The sequence below is a fragment of the Cavia porcellus genome, unplaced genomic scaffold, assembly GCF_034190915.1.
Source record: "Cavia porcellus strain 051 isolate PalLab524CR breed Dunkin Hartley unplaced genomic scaffold, mCavPor4.1 scaffold_9, whole genome shotgun sequence".
Lineage (NCBI taxonomy): Eukaryota > Metazoa > Chordata > Mammalia > Rodentia > Caviidae > Cavia > Cavia porcellus.
The window spans coordinates 36,995,120-37,009,806 of NW_026947492.1; positions in this window are offsets into that span (position 1 = coordinate 36,995,120).

The following is a 14,687-nucleotide window of genomic DNA, read 5'->3' on the forward strand; positions in this document are numbered from 1 at the left end:
AGGACAGCATTTTGGAATCAGGCAGGACTGACAAGAACAAGGAACAGCAATAACTTCAGTCAGTTGTTCCCTTCCCAGATGAGATTGGTGGAAATGCTTGGCTTGGGTCATGCCTCTGGCTGAGACTCAGTAAGTTGTTCCAAACCATTTCCCTATATGCGGTGCACACTAACACAGTGAAGGGCTTAGCAGGTTGACTGACCCAGATAGGAGACGCCAGCATACACTGCCCCTGTTTGCACCTCAATAGCACACGGTGTGGGCAGGATCACCTAGCCAGCACACTTCAGAAGAATTGTAACCAACAAAGAAAGGGACTGGGACCTCCTCTATATGCCTGTATGAAAGAAACAAAAAATATGAAAAGAGGAAGCAACAAGAAGTCCCCATCTCCCAACCTCAAGAACACTGATCTAGGAAAGGTAAATACAAAAGAGATTGAGGACAGCAAACATGCAATATCAGAGATGGCATCAGTGGACATAAAGAGATATCCTCAGGACCTCATAGACAAGGTCAAAAGTGAAATATTTAACCACGTAAAGCAAGATATAAGAAGATTAATAAAAAAAATGCTAAGCACCTCTCAAGAAGACACAGACGGAAGAATGGAGGAGAATTGTTTAATGAAGAACATAAAGAAAACATAGAATACATGAAGCAGGTTCAAAGAGATTACCGGGAAATAAAAAAACTCCATTGAAAGCTGGCAATACTGTTTGGAAGAAACTAAGAATAGATTATCCAAACTGGAAGACAGGTTTGCAATGTGGGATCATGAAAGGAAAAATTATTTAAAAATAACAAGGAGACAAGCAGTAACAATACAAAGGCTAAAACATGACAAGAGGACATGTAACTTAAGAGTACATAATGTGAATGAAGAAGCTGGGATACAAACAAAGGAACTACAAAGGTTATTCACAGAAATAATTAAGTAAAACTTTCCAAACAGAAAAAGGAAATGATATTCAGATGTATGAGGCATACAGAACTCCAGCCACCTACAACCCAAACAGAGCTACATCCAGGCAAATAGTAATCAAATATCAGAAATTTAATATAAGAACAGAACATTAAAAGTTAATAGAGAAAAAACAGATTACCTATAAAGGAAAACCCATTAAATCATGGCAGACTTCTTGACACAGACCATCAAATCAAGAAGAGATTGGAGCAAAGTATTCCAAGCCCTGAAAGAAAATAATCTCCAGTCCAGATTGATGTACACTGAAAAACTGTCACTAGAAATTAATGGAGAAACAAGATGCGTCCAAGACAAAGAGGAACTTGGGAAATTCACAACCACCAATCCAACACTACAGAGAATTCTTCAGGACATTCTAGAGAGAGAGAAAAGTACCAAGATTCCTTGAATGGTGGCAGAGAGGCCTCAATGAATGGAGCAGAAAGTGGAATGAAGAAGACAAGAAGATAACTGATGGCAAAAAAAGAGAACAAGAGAAATGAGGCGTATAAGGTTGGCTATAATCTCTAATATAGATGGCCTTGATACACTAAACAGCGAGAGAGAGAGAGAGAGAGAGAGAGAGAGAGAGAGAGAGAGAGAGAGAGAACACAGACAGAGTAGATAAGAAAATAGGGTCCACCGAGATGCTCTTTATAGGAAATATAATTAATCTGAAAAATGGTATATGGACTTAAAATCAAATATGTGACAACAATGTTCTATGTGACAGGGAACCAGAGAGTAATAGGGGCAACTAGACTAACATTTGTGGATAGATTGGAAAGACGGGCTTTAATAGGTAAAGGAATACAACTAGAGATCAAATCCAGGAGGGAGAAGATTCAGAACCACTTTGGAAAATAGCAGGTTTCCCCCCAATCTAAAAACCAAGGGTGTTGGTGAGACCCAAAAATGCACAGTGTACCCTGGGGGAGTGTCAGGAGAGGAACAGTCTTTAAAAGAGTCGGGAGAAGATATTGTTAATAGTGTATCAGGCTTTAAAACCCATATTACTTGCACTGCTCTGCTTAGATAGATTTTATTCTGTCCCAGTTTGTCTACTTGCACTAGATATGAGGGCACAGATAGCTATCCCTCAAATATCAGGATTAGTACAGTAATCATCTTTAATTTCCTATTAACTTAATCCAGAGCTTTGTATGATTTATACTATTTTATCATGACAGATCTTAGTTAAATCTGGTTTGTTTGATTGCTGTTTGATATCAACAGATTTTATTTAAAACTGTTATGACTGATAGTATCAAGTCTGAGAGTATAGGCAACCACACTGAAGATGACAAGATTCACTATGCTACCCAATGTGGTTTGATTACTACCTGTTTTTGAAGTTTTACACTATCTACAAAGTTTTGTTTTATTAATACTGTTATGTACTGCTATATTCAAATATAGTATGTCTGATGATATAGCCAATTCTATTGCAGTAACCATTGTAGAACTCCTTATACAGTGATTTTATATGTCTTTTTCATTTCATGTGTTTATAGTAATATGTTTTGTTTTGTCTTGTTTTGTTACTCCCTTTAATATACAAAGGATAGAAATGCATGTTAAGACTCATGCATGTGAAGAACTTATATTTTACAAGAACTGATCTTCAAATGCATGATGAAATGAACAAATACAGATAACCTCCAGCCCAGATTGATGTGCCCTGCAAAACTATCTCTAGAAATTAATGGATGTATGTTTAAGTGCGTAGGATTGATAGCCATATTACTAAATTTTTGATGGATAGTTGAACAGAACTGTTTGCAGTCTCACTGTTTGAATTCCCACTTCATATGTTTCACTTTTGTATCTTGAACAACTATTTGTAAGAGGACAGTATGTAATCATCAACTAGTGTTTCTTACTGTTTATTTTTTCTTTGAAAGTATGTATCATTTCTACCCATTTTCTGTTTTGTGTAGTCTTTCTTGAAATAAAATTTTAAAAAAACAAAACAAACAAAAAAATGACATCTCAATATAATGGAATACTACTCAGCTATAAAGAGTGACAAAACTGAGACATCTCTAGGAAAATAGGTGCACCTAGGAAATTATATTGAACGAAATAAATCAGACACCCAAGCTTGGATATTCTATGGTATCTCTCATCAGAATGAGACAAAATACAAAGAAAATAATATAGTATTGATAGGAACAGACAAGGAGATGAATAGGAATTTATCCAAATAGGAAATTATCCAAAATAACTAGGATGGGCTGAGAAGGAAAAGAGAGGAAATAAAAATATGCCATGCACATGAACCTAAAAACCCCAATTAATGTTAATGTTGTATGCCATAAGATGAGCTAAGACAAATATTATCAACAAGAATGAAAAAGGTGATAGGGGAACTGCTGGGGTGCAGGAAAGGGAAAGGGCACAAAAGCTATGATATGTATGTGTAATCATTCCCAAGATGATTGTAAACTGCATGAATTGAAAATATGTTCCAGCAGAATTTACAAAAAAATAGTGTATGAAGAAAATAATTTCATTACAAAGCACATGATTAGGACAATATTCCAGATAATCAATCATATGACTGTGTTCCCATGTCCATGTGATTCATGTAACTCGTCACTATTTAATTGAAGTAAAATGCAGTGTGTATCTAGCACTAAAAAAAGAAAATGTTTGTTAAAACATTCACTAATTTACATGTGATAAATCTTTTTATCATTAGTCCTAAATCAAATTTTACTGTGATCTTCCACAGCAATTCCTATAAATTTAATTGACATAGACAGCTGTAGCTAATTCATGCATCCCGAAAAAGCGAAATATTTTCTATTGTAGTTGGTGATAAATGAGCTAGAATAGATGAAGCTGAGAGTCACTTAATAAAAAATAGTTTGGTTAATTTATAGAGAAATGGGAAAAACACTAGAATGAATGTACACCTTTTCAGCACAGAGGCTAAGCAACTTCATATTTAAAAAATATTTTTAACTGTAACTAAAAATAGCACCATAGTGAAATAAAATGACTGTTTTTGTTATGGGCCCATAAACCAACAAAAGGCTCAGATGGAAAGTGTCACTCTCAGTGGTAAACTGCTTAATCTTCTGTACATAATCAAAACTCAGACATTTTTTTCTCATTTGTTGGGAAAACTACTGCTGATACAGAAGTAGGAGGCTACTATGATAGTGTGAAGACTTCTGTTGGTTCTTCCCAGTACCACTGATGAACACACACACACACACACACACACACACACACACCCCACAAATTTGAAGCCTTTGGAAATGTCCATAAAGCAAGTAACTAATAGAGACACATCTAGTCATGAAAATGCATGAATGGTTGATGTTCAGCAAACAGAATGTCGTATCTGGACCAAGATCACCACCCTTCATCTCAATTGTTACATGTTTTGCTCCCTTAATGCTTAACTGGAGATGGAAGCTGAAATTCTGCATTGAATGAAACCTTATTTTTGCTTAGTTGTACAATACAAATAAGACAAGCATTTTAAGAAGCATTTTCAGAACACAAATCAATATATAATGTGTGAATTAGGAAAATCCTGCATGTCAAGATAGAAAATTTAGAAAACACAACACTTGAAGAATTCATAAAGTTCTTCGTATGATACACTAATTTTAGGATAGAGTTTGAAAAACTTGAAATATAGGAACCTCCGTATTTTATCTAAGCTGTACTATCCTGAAACAAGGAAGAAAGACAGACAAACAAAAACTTTTGATTTCAGAAAATTTTCAAATTTAATTTAAAGCAAAGATAAAATTATTAAGAAAAATATTTATGCTATGATTAATATTACATAAGTTGACAATTTATATCTAGGTAGACCTCAACAACTCATCCGGAGACTTTGCTCAGTAATTCTTATACACTTAAGGCCCATCCTTATCTCTTGAGAGAAAAATTTTTCCATCTGCAATTTCTATGGTAATATTCTAGATCCATAGAAGACCTAGTATATTATTGGTGGTTAATTATATACTCCAGTAATTTGATAGGTCTAATAGTTATCATAAAATAATAGCATGCTTTTTTATATTCAATAATTGATTCAATTATGTTATATGGTGCTTTATTCATATAAACAGAAGCAAACAGTACATTTCTCTGTAGTTTAGTTTGCTGGAGTAGTCATTAGCAGAAAAAATCAAAATTGAAATAATTTAAGGAATTTGCATTTTTCTGAGTGAAAAAATTTAATATGTATTGCTAACATATTCTTAAGTATATTACAGCTGAAATGAGTCCTGTAATCTTTTTAACATTTTTATATTCATCAACCATATTGCATATATAGATAAAACTTTTATTCTGAATTTAATAAGTTTTCCTTGAATCCCAGTGCACAGATGCTCATGCTTTTGAGTTATTGTAAGGAAATTGAGTAGGAATTTAATTTGCCTGATAAGTGATCTCTTCTTGCTGAAACAGCATTGTACCAGGAAGGATAAAATGAATCCTATTAAAAAGGAGGCATAACCAAGCAGTAGAAAATGCCTGGGGGTTTCCAGATTAAAATACATTTTGTGTTTTTCCAGTGTCTTTGCATTTGTCATAAGTACATAATTTTTGCCATTTAGTCATTTTGTGTAAGAAGGATGAGTAAATAAATCTCTTCATTTAAAAGTAGCTACCGGTTCATTGATTATGTTGCTATGAGACACTACTTTTAGTCTTTCTTTGTCACATATGCTCTCCTTATAAGAGTTTATTTGATTCTTCTAGGTAGAAATACAAGAGCAAATATAGTAGATTTGTTTCTGATTGCCTCATGTCCTTGTGTGTATCATTTTGCAGTATTTTGAAATTTCAAAATATCTTTATTCAATCCCATCCCCTACCTACAATTTTTGTTTCCCTCCGTATTGACAAAGCTTTGTTTCCATTTTATCCTCTTCTATCATTTTTTCTCTTCCTTCCTTTCCTCCTCATTATGTATATCTAAATTGTAACAAGTTCAGTAAAAAAAAAATGTCTCTGGCATACACTTAGGTATAAATTGAATTTCTTTAGAAATTTTCTATACAGAGCGTATTTAGAATCAAAATCTTGGTCCTGTTTGCACGTGTGTGTGTGTGTGTGTGTGTGTGTGTGTGTGTGTTTCTTTGTGCATCTAGAAAAGCAAATATATACATTGTCTATATTAATCAGATTTCTCCTATGACACTGTGTTTATGTTTGTCTAAATAGAGAAAATCAATATACTATATATCTGTGTATATACTATATTGCACACATATCTATTAATAATGTAGAAATAAATTTTATACAGAAAAGGAGAATTCATTATAGAAGTTGTCTCATGTCTCACATGAGATGACATAAAATTCAGCTTGACATGCATCTGTGGGAATACATTTGTAGAGATAACTGGATAAAGAAAACAAATGTTGAACTAGTAATACAATTCGTGATATATTTTAATTATCTATTTTATTTATAATTTTGAAACAGTCCACTAATTATAAAAACATAATCCAGAAAGGGTAAAAAAGTCTACTAAGGAGAATAATTCACAAAGCATCACATTAATTCTTGTAAAAGTGGTTCCAGAAACTATGTCAAATATCAACTTTAATTTCCTTTATAGGAACAAAACACCAGCATTCAAAGTATCAGTCCACTTCATGTGCAAGTGAACTTGGAAGATTTGCATATTTCCCCAAAATTCTTGCCCTAGTGTTTTAAAGAATTTACAGTGAAATGGTTAAGAATACATAAAAAGAAGAAAATTTCACCTTTGAATATCACATTTTTGGCCCAAATAGATGCCAAATCTGTAGCATAGCTTTTTACACTGTTAAAATTTTCAATCAAATACTATGGTGCATTCATGGAATGTATTAGACATAAGAGAACTATAATGTCTAATAATTTATTATATATAGACATTTAAAGTATGTTTCCATTTTACACTTTCACACATATAGATATTTGCACAAATTCATGTCTGATGAAACTATAATAACAATAAAAATATTAACTACATTAAGAGTCAGGGAATGTTTGTATGATGATATTTAAGTAAAAATGATAAATAAATACATGTATTAATCTAATGATGAGTAGAGATTTCTTTGAAAGGAAAAATAGCATATACACAGATTTAAAGGCAAAGGAATTTATGTTGCTATTGATTGAAGGAAAAAAGCCATTGTGAAGAGAACATATCGCATAGACAATAAGAAGCGTAATTTAGGAAAAATTCAGGTTCTTCCTCTACCTCCGTAGCTGAGCTAATCCATTTCTTCACATGCAACAAGACTTCCCACTTGTACCTCATATATTTATAGTATATGATATATTTACATATAACATATGTATACATATTTAAGTGTATATACAAATGTTATATATAGTAAACAAGTAATATATATATATATATATTACACATGTGTTATGACACATGTAGTAAAACTTTTGTTTTATTCAACAGTCTTAAAGATATTCTAAATTCAGTGTCTAAATCTGAAGTATCTATTTGCTATCTGAAACCATGTGCTCATGATCTTAAATATCTCAATTTATTGCATCACAACTAATGAACTGCTCAAATTAATTCTTGAAGGTTGCTCTTTAGACTTCCCTCATGTTGACTCTCACCTCCACGTCATAAAAAAAGGTAATATTTTTACATGTAAAATACTTTTCACGGCTCTTCTCTCCTCCCCTCCCAATGCCAGCACTAATATTGACATTACGTATTCTTTTACCGGAATTGTATATTTTTAGTATCATTTTACAACAACATACTTCCAACATTCCATCGATGTTCGTCATATTAAAGCACCCCAGGAGAGATGGTTTAATTACAAATATTTGTGGTTTTCCTTGATAATTTTATATTACTTATTTATCGTTAATTTCTGGGAAAATGCTTTAGGTGATTTCAGTGTTTCAAAATTCACTGAAACTTGTTTAATGCATGAAATATAGCTTGTTTTACTTTTGAAAAATATTTCTTCTGTAATTGTTGAGAGCACTTTAAAAATATCAAATAAGTTAATGTACACATTAGTGCTACTGAGATTCTCAACAGTTTTATTGACTTTTGTCTCATTTTATTATCATGTAGTAAAATAAAGCATTAAAATTTCTTGCTACATTCATGGAATTATCCATTTCTTTCTTAATCTTGACAATTTTCTTCCTCTTTAGGTTTTGGTTACTATTGAGTTTGTATTATAATTGCTGTCTTCAAAGTGTTGGAATGAGTATTTAGCTCCTGAAATAATCTTTGATTACAAGTTTTAACATTACCTGATGTTAAATATAACCATTCACATTTTATGTGCTTATTGTTTAAATATAAATATTTTACCCACTTTATTTCAATCTATCTTTATTTTATTGAAATTTATTTCTCGTATAAAACTAAGATTATCTGAGCAAATTTCAAACTCTTTTCACTCTTTGAGTTTGTAGACAATTAGTGTTCAGTGCAATAATTTATATGATCAGATATCATTTTATTATTTCTACTTGTTATCTCTCATGTTTAATCACCATATTCTCCCTATTTTTGATTTTTTTCTGAATTACTGAATAATTTTAGTGTTCTGTTATAATTTTAATTAATTCACTCACTTTAAAACTTTATTTACAAACTGTTTTTAGAGTACTTTTGAGGTTACAACAAACTTGAAGGAAAGTTCATAGATCTCTTATAGACAGCCAGCACCCTACATACATAGCCTGCCCTATCACTAACAGTATTCTTAAACAACCATTGATCCCATCACAACTCATCACTAGCTTCAAAAGTTCAGTTTTCACTGGGGTTTACTCTGGATATTGTAGCATCTGTGGGTTCGGCAAAACATACAATAACACGTATGCACTAATAAAGTATGATTCATTTATTTTTATGGCCTTCAAAATCATCTGTGCTCCCCCTGTTTATCATTCCTCTCCAGCCCCTGGGAACCACTTATATTTTTACTCTTTTTATACTTTTGACTTTTCTAGAATGTGTTGTAATTGAATCAGTGTGTGGTTTTAAAGATTATTCTCTTAGTAATGCGTATTTAAACTGCCATCTTTTTTGTGGTTTGAAAGCACACTTACTACTAGCATTGACTAATATTCATTGGCTTGATGTATCACACCATATTTATCCACTCGCCTAATGAAGGGCATCTTGATTTGTTCCAGTTTCAATAATTATGAATATCTCTATCATAAATATCTATGCACAGGTTTTTTTAATAAATATAATTTTTCAGCTCCTTTAGGTAAATACCAAGAAGTGTGATTCCTGAACCACATGGTAAGAATGTGCTTAGTTTTGTATGAAACTGCTGATCTATCTTCAAAGAAGTTGTACCATTTTGCATTCCCAATAGCTCTGATTAACAATTGCATTATATTTTTGCTGGAACTTGGTGGTGTCTACATCACCAAGATTTGGGCCAGTCTGATTAGTAGTAAGTGTTCGGTGGTGCATTGTCATGTTAGGTGTACTTTTTGTACAAGGTTTTTAATGATTTCTTTAAGTAATATTCTGTAATATCTAATTATTTCACAATTTATTAAAATTAAGTATAAAACTTGATACAATATGTAGAAATTTCTGTTCAACTCTTTCCCATTTTCATGTTATCATTGCCATATGTATTGTATTCATATACATACAAGCCACAGATAGGTGTTATAATTTTTGTTTTAACCATAAAATTTATGCTATAATACTCATGACTAATCTTGAATATTTCCCCACATAGTTATTTTTCTTCAGTTATTTTTTTTATACATTTGTCTGAAATTCATTCCATCCATAGCTATTTTGGATACATATTTTTAACTTTTCTAAGTGTTGATACTTTCTGGCAATGTGTTGTTTTTGTTTACTTTTTTCAGAATCCTAATGCAATTGGATTCTGTTTCCTCTATCCTATAGAATTATTAGCTGTAATCAATAGGAGAGATTGACCAATTTGTGTATACATCATGTGTATACATCCATTAAAAAATTTAATTTTCATTCCAGAATTTTTTGATATACTTCCATTAATATTTTGTTTCAAATATATTCCCCAGAATTTATTCTTTAAACTGTGAGCTATCTAGAAATTTCTAGCCTGATTAAAAATTTTGAAGAAAATGCTTTTACATTTTTTAGTATTTTCTGGGTGAATTCTATTTGGAGATATTCCTCTGAGAAATTTAAATTCAAAATATTTATTGAGGTATATTTAAGAATATATATATTTGATCACATTTTATATAAGTTGCTTATTCACTTGAAAAATTTTGTGCTTAAACTTGTAAAGTGGAATCTTTTGTACATATTGGTTAATTTTTTCTATTGTTGCAGTGTATTTTGTTCTTAATGAAATACTGCATATCTTTCCATCTTAGAGATAAAAAATACCCAGCCATGATATTTGTTTAATTGTATTATTTATTATTACTTTCTAGAAATGAATAAAATTGCTTTACTTAAGTTAGCTTCTAGTTACACAGAATTGTGTCACAGGCAATAATAGTTATGAAGCATTGTGTCACATGTTGCTCTTATTAGGATGGTTTTTGTCTCATGGTCTATGTTGACTAACAGTGTAGGTTTGCCAGCATGTGTGTGTGTGCTCTGTGTAAGATATGTACTTTTCCATGTTCTAAAGAATAACTTTTCTTCTATCCAAAATTTGTCTTCAGCAGGTAGCATAGAGTTGTTGCTTGATTTAAGTAACTTGATCATGTTTGAAGATTACTTGTAGTAATTATATTATGTCTAATGGTAACAACTAATATAATTGGGCAAATATATAGTGTAGTGACATAAGCACTTGCCTGGCAATTGCAAGGTCCTGAGTTCAATTCCTGATACCAAAAAGAAAAACAACTAATATAATTAGTTTATATCTATGATCTTGTCACTTACTTTACATCTTTGTTTAGTTTCTTTTCTAGCGTTTTTAAAATAATTTTTGTTGTGTAGTTAATTTATTTTAAGTTATTTTATCACATATGCTTCATAATTTTTTAATTATTCCTTAGCATTTACTTGTAATGTAAAATACGCATTATGTTCTTTGAGTATTTATTTTAAATAATGTGTACTTGTTTTTTTCCAGATAAACCTAAGAAACTGTAGTCTGCATTATTTGTTAAAACTCTTATATGCTTTTCACACTAATGTTTTCATATATTGTACTCATAATGTATGAAGTGTATTTTGATGATTCCATTACTTAGGCCTAAATCTTAATATAATTGTTTAAAAATGTTGGTCTTTTTCTAGCACGTTTTACTTGACTATAGTTTACCAAATTTGAAGCTTGTTTAATAAAGACAGAGAAACAGCATTAACATATACAGACTTATATGTTATACAGCATAAACAGTCTTAAATTAGATCTATCCTAAGTTGTGATCTAAGTGAGAAATCTACTTAAGACTGGTGTATCAAGAGGCTTCTGTATTTGTATTCCGACTGAATGAGAATGTGAAATATTTCCAGCTCCACATGAAGTCCTAGAATTATTGGATTTGCTGTTTTTTGGTGATTTTTTTTTCCCAGAATCCTATGCTTTTCTTTCTGCATTATTCAAAATATCTGAGATACTGAAAGGAAGGAGAACCAAGTTTTGAGGCAGGTAGATGTAGAGCCAAAAAACTTCCAGGTAGAGAAGCACCACAGTGATGAAATTTTTCTTCACTCTCACCTTATTTGAAAAGATGCAAAGCTCTGCTATCTGATTCCTAAAGACATGTACTGTGTTGGGTCAGGAATTTAGCTCAGTGACCATGTGCCTGCTAGGCAAGCACAAGGTTGTTAATTCGATCTGGACTGTTTCATAGCTTAAAATCAAGATGATTTTTAACTGTGATAAAATTTTGAGAGTGCTTCAATAGAAGCATTAATATCTATGGAAAGATTCTAAAACAGTGACTCCCACAAACACCTGTGTGGCCTTCATGATCCATGCCTTAAAACTAGTACCAAAAAAGTAATCATTTGCATATCACACAAATAAAAATATTCCTACAATTAGGATTTGTTTATCACCTATATCTATAAGAAACCTTTTCTAAAAACAATTAAATGTTATTCAAATGGAAGACATTATTTAGCAGCATAAATGAAATTCTACCACTCACTTCCTTATGCCAATCTTTTTGGTTGAGGAAAACCTTATTATTTTGATTGCTCTTCTCTAATTAACATTTTAATCCTCTTTATTAGAAAAAATGTACACAAAAAGGTTTAAGTGGTTTTAAACCCAGATTTTCTGAAAGAAAAAGGCCCAGTGAATGCTTGTGATGGCTATAGAATTGAAGTTAGGAAGTATCAGAACCTTCATTGCTGTACCAAATGGGTACAATATCAGAGACCATTAGGGGCTATACATTGACTATGAAAGAAAAGGCCACCAAAAATACCATTTTTGCAATCTATCATTTATGAAGAGAAAGAGAAAAAGTTTCTGGAATGGGAAGCATCGCTAGCAGCTAGATTGACTCTTTATGTTCAATTAAACTTTAAATATCATTTTGTTCTTTGTAGAAGAAACACAATACAGCCTGTAACTATCAGTTTAAAAAAGAGGTATTTGTTAATATTGACTACAAACAGTAAATTGTTAATGAGTATAAAATACATATTTCTGCTTTTAAAACATCTATTCAGAATAAAATGATTATTGACTATTATGTAATAAAGATAAAATAATAAAAAAAATTATAAGATCTTTGATTAAAAATAAAAGTATTGAAGCATATTTGATTAATTAGAGAGATAAAGTTAGGGAAATAAACAGATTTCTGTGATTATTTTTGATTCATACAAAAAATCTAGAGTAAGTCTGTTGTGAGATAATGAGAAAATCAGTCTTTTTTAAATAAATTGCATGGTTGAAATTGTTTTTCACCTATCAGAAATTAATTACTTTGTTCAGAGAGTGAGATAGCATTATCCATTTTAAATATGGAGCCGAGGCCTATTTCTATATAGTCACAACTGAGGCTAATGAGAGAGACACTGTGGAATATGCTTCGAGAAATTGTTTTCTTGAAACTAGGAAAGAATTTTAAAGAAAAGTTGAAGATCCAGTTGAGAGCGTCAGGTAAATCTAAACGAAAAAATTATCTTTCCCACAGCTTTGTCAAGGGTTATGCATGTGCATTCATGAGTGCATGCACACAAACACAAGCCCCAAACATATATTAATAAAACATAAATTCATATTATCTACATTAGCTGTCTAACTAGAAAATGTAGATATTGGCACACATAATATCTCTCTCCTTGACATCTGTTTCTGTTTCTGTTTTTCTCTCTCTCTCATTCTTTCACACACACACACACGCCCATGCATGCAGAGTGACAGAAATAAAATTAAAAATATGTATTCAACAGAACACTACTTATAAGCAGAATTCTTTGTTTTTTTCTATCTTTCTGAACTTATGGTTTGTTCTTGGCAAAATTCCATATACTTTCAACCACATCTCTGAACACATATTCATTTCCCTTTTCTCAATATAATGGAAAAGTAGCAATTACCCCAAAAGAAGAATGAACTTCATAGTCTGCTCACATGGTTACTCTTTTTGACAGAAAATTACAAGTGTCACTACTTGGAAGACTGGAAATAGATTATATAGCCTCTTTCATTCTAATTAGCACTGTCAACTATTTCCCCCCCCAAAAAAAAAATAATAACGCTATCAAATTGTTTCTTCCTTGCTTTTTCCAAGTCAGTTATTCACACCACTCCAGTTTATAATTTATTACCTGTAGCTTTAGTAGTTTATCACTACTAATGTCAATTTGAAGACTGCAACATTCAATGATTTTGTCTCCTTCTTGTCCCTTCACTTTGTTTCCATTTCATCCAGGAAAAAAAAGCCTGAATTTATATAACAAAATTATTGTTAAGAGAACTTTGAACTGCTCAGTGAGAAAGGTGGGGATAAAGCCACATTAAAGACTGGAAATGTTTACTTTTTAAAAAACAATAGGACTCTTGTATGTAATTCAATTCACATTTGAGCTCTAGGGACATATACCTCAAGTGATTGCTCAATAAAATAATTAAATCAATATTGTCCAGGTGAGTATTAAAAATATGAAGGGTAGTCAGGAGAACATATAAAATGTATAGAGTAAATACAGAGCAGGACAATGAAAGTAACAGCGTGGAGGAGGGTTCCATGGACTACTTTTACCATTTGGGAACAACTTCTGAATGGCCAGGGAAGATTCCATGGGGTCTTTCAGGAGAACACACTGGACACTGAACTAAAATAGCAGTCAAAGCTTTTTCAGAGATGATGATGTCCCACTAGCCAGGAGGGCCTCATTAAATGAAACACACATTCATTTGAGAACCCTGTATATTGTCCTCATGAGCAGAGTTCTCTTAGCCCTATAGGAAGGCTTCTAGAGGCATAACACAATAAATCTGGAAATCAAGTTTTAGTATCAAAATGAATCACCTGTAAATGGATGCAGGTCAAAAAAGAAGTTTGGCAAAATGAAGTATCCACAAGACCCTACAAAGAAGTATTACTTGAGACACCAAGAAACTAAATCAGAATTACACATTGAGAGAAGAAAAACAAATATACACATAAATTTACATGAATTTTACATAGTGACCCATGCCTGTAACTGTAGCTACTCAGAGACTGAGCCAAGAAGATCACACATTAAGGGCCAGGCTGTGAAACATAATGATAATAGGTCTCAAAAAATTAATAAATT